Source organism: Myotis davidii, unplaced genomic scaffold (genome assembly GCF_000327345.1).
Source record: "Myotis davidii unplaced genomic scaffold, ASM32734v1 scaffold982, whole genome shotgun sequence".
NCBI lineage: Eukaryota > Metazoa > Chordata > Mammalia > Chiroptera > Vespertilionidae > Myotis > Myotis davidii.
In genome coordinates this window covers 1,146,227-1,150,176 of record NW_006293848.1, presented here as the reverse complement: position 1 = coordinate 1,150,176, position 3,950 = coordinate 1,146,227, and positions in this window count along the sequence as shown.

Genomic DNA, 3,950 nt, shown 5'->3' with positions numbered 1-3,950 from the left:
CTATTGGGGATGGTGCCAGCTTAACCCAGGTGGAAGAGGTGAAGATTGGTTTGTGTTCCCAAACCACTCAGTTCAATGTTCATCTAAGACTGTCAATAGTTTCTCCAGAGAAAAAAAAGCTCAGCTCAGGTTCCTTTTGAGTACAGCCAAGAGTCCTTTATGCCAGACTCATGCTTGTCAGGGTGGTGTTGCCAGTATTTGGAGGACAGGGTAGTACACTTTTCCCAGCTGGTTCTATAAGAATAGAAATACTGGGCCCTGGGAGATGGAATCTGAGGGCAGTGTGGAATGTTAGCTCAGGACTGGGACCTCAGAAGCCTACCTTACTGATCTCCAGCACTAGGCCACCCAGTTCTTCTCCCTATGGCTTCCATATGCCCCAAATCCTCTCCCCTCTACTAGAGCCCCGCAAATAGAGATAAAAGTGACCTTTTAAGTGCCCAAGAGCTAGTCCCTGTGTGTTAGCCTTTAAGGAGAAGGCTGGGATACAAGCCGACTGCCTCCCCTATCCAGTGGACTAATTTTGCTGCCAAATGTTATGCAGGCTCTTCTTCCAGGCCTTGGTTTTCTGGGGGGTCCCAGCATGGGATTGAGACTCCACTTTCCTCTGGGGGTCTTTTGCAGCCTCAACATTTCTCTGGCTATTCAGCCACAGCCCCTGGGTGTAGGGACCAACCCTCTCTGTGTCTCCACTTCTCTTATCAGTCTCTGTGTAGCTTCCCCTTTTCAATCCTTGGATATGGCATTTGAGTTCAGGAGTCCTATTGTTAATTCAGGTTATTGCTCTAAATTTTAACTGTAGGTCTGGTTTGGCGCTGAGAAGAGGTATGTGATGTTTTCACCTATCCGGCTACCATCTTCTCACCGCTAATCTCTACAATTAACTATTTTTATTTTTGAAAGTACATACTGCTCAAACCCTTCACCCCCCTCACCCACCCCACTCCCCACATACAAGCTATCAGACTGCTCTCTATCTGTGAGTCTGTCTATATTTTGCTTGTTAGTTCATTTTGTTCATTAGATTCCACATATGAGTATAAACATATGGTACTTGTCTTTCTCTTATGGACAGACAACAGTATGGTGATTGTCTGGGGGAGGTTGGAGTAATGGGAGGTGGAGGAGGATATAGGGGAGATATGTGATGAACAGAGACTTGACTTGGGGTGGTGAACACAACAATACATGTGCAGATGATGTGTTGTAGAATTGTGCACCCGAAACCTGTATAATTTTATTAACCAACTAGAGCCCTGGTGCATGAATTTGTGCACTGGGTGGGGAGGGCGGTGTCCCCATCCCAGCCTGCACCCTCTTTAATCTGGGACCCCTCGCGGGATGTCCGACTGCCAGTTGGACATCCCTCTCACAATCCGGGACTGCTGGCTCTTAGCTGCTTGCCTACCTGTCTGCCTGATTGCCCCTAACTGCTTTTGCCTGACAGCCTGATCACTCCCTAACTGCTTCTAATTTAAAGTTTTCAGAGCAATTGAGCACATGTTTATGAAATGGTTACACCATGTGTTCAGCACTATACTAGTTATTGTGGAGGCTAAAAAGATAAGACACTCCCTCTGTAAAAAGATCTTAGGATTTTAGTGTTTGGGAGATAATAGTAGACACACATGTAGTACACAAACAACATTACATATTCTAGGAAGTGAAGTAGAATGAAATATAAGTGGAGAAAATGGTTTGTTGCAATTTTAGAATATGGACTCTGGATTTAGCTCCCAGCAGCTGGGAACTGCCCCCCGGCAGGGCTGAGGGAACTCCGGGGAAACTGTGGGGAGCAGCAGCAGGGACCTGCCCACCATCAGGGCCCCGGGAACCCAAGCAGCAGGTACCCGAAGCAGCCACTGGCCTCCCGCTCCCGCATGGGGCCCCGGGAACTGTGGTGGCAGGCATGCAAAACAGCCAGCCCCACCCCCACTGTACATGCTGCCATCTTGTGACAGCATAACGGTGTGAGGGTTAATTTGAATATTACCTCTTTATTATATAGGATGTCATCAAGGTCACCGGTTCAGTTCTTGGTCTGGGCACATGTCCAGGTTGTTGGCTCCATCTTGCATGAAGGAAGCAACTGATTAATGTCCCTCTCTCATATCAGTTTTTCTCTCTCTCCCTCACTCTAAAAAAATCAATAAAAACATTTTAAAAATCATGTGGAATATTCACTTTGGCAGCATTTACACTAATATTGAAATGATACAGAGAAGATTAACATGGCTCCTGTGAAAGGATGACACCCAAATTCAAGGAGAAATCATGTGGGAAAACAAACATGCAAGAATAGACAAGACTACACTGAAAAGGAAAGACTAGCTCTATGAGACATACACTATGAAGTTTTCATAATTAAAACAGTATGGTATTAGTATATCTATAATAATAAAAATGTAATATGCTAATTAGTACAGTTCTGACTTTTAGAAATCAGGGTAATGTTTCATAGGTCAAAAATATAAATAAATGATTCAAATCGAGCAGGGATAAACCAAAAATTCAATCCAAACAATAACAATTGTGTCTAACTCTATTACAAACTACACTGAAGGGGGTGGGCCAATTTGAAAAAAACAAAATAAATAATGATAATAATAGATTATAACATATAAAATAAAGTAAGTGTTCATGACTCCATATCAATATCCTATATAATTAAAGGCTAATATGCAAATAGACTGAACGGCGGAATGACCAGTCTCTATGATGCGCACTGACCACCAGGGGGCAGATGCTCAATGCAGGAGCTGCCCCCTGGTGGTCAGTGCACTCCCACAGGGGGAGCGCCACTCAGCCAGAGCCAGTCTCATGGCTGGTGAGCGCAGCGGCGGTGGCGGGAGCAGTTGGACATCCCCCTAGGGCTCCTGGACTGCAAGAGGGCACAGGGTGGCTGAGGCACCCCTCCTGAGTGCATGATTTTGTCCACAGGGCCTCTAGTACATAAATAATTGAATAACCAATAAATGGAAGAGAAGGAAAACTCTCTACTTTACAGTGTAATTCTAATTAATAAATGCCAAAGAAATTATAAGAAAAAAACATCAGTTACTGAATAGTGGCCAATATAGCAAAAGAAACAACATACTCCTAAAGTATCTCTATGAAATACAAATTCAGTACAAAGGAAAAAATAGTTACTTTAGAGTGGAGAAATCAAGCATACACTAATTTAATCAAGTTACTGAAATTAACATCATCAATAATAAGATATTAACATCTTGGACTCCCTGATATGATATACTAAGACATAACATCACTTCTGTCATATTTTTACCATACTTGTATAACATGAATTTAATCACTATGAATTTGATTACAATCTGGAACCTGGACTATTAAAATAGACATTAATGGGACAACTACAAAAAGATAGTAATGTCTGTAGATTAGTAATAGTATAGTTAATAAATAAATAAATAAATAGTCTGTACCCTCAAGAGTTTAGAAGATAGCAATACTTAAGGGATTAGAATGCAATGTGGTGAAGATTAGAACAAGGCACTACAGAAGGCATGGAAAGGGTCTATAAGGTAGGGTTAGGAAAGGAATCCTGGAGAAGGCCCTGCCTGAATGGGATGCAGAAGGATGAAGTACTACAGATACATCACTATAGCTAGATTGCCAGTGTAGAAAGGTGTTGGGTGGAGCTGGGCCTGGGCAGTAAACTGAGGACATGTGAAGAAGTTCTGACTTTATTCTGAGACCAACATAAAGCCATTAAAAGATTTAAGAAAGATGGAATGATAGTTAACTATTTTTTAAAATTTATTTTATTGTTGAGAGTATTACAGATGTCCCCCATTTCCCTCCCTTTGGCCACCTCCACCCATCTTCCACCCTTCCCAGGCCTTCACCTGTTTATGTCTGTGTCCATGGGCTGTGCATATATTCTTAAAAGTTCTTTGATTAAGTTCTTCCCACACTCCTTCCAGCCTTCC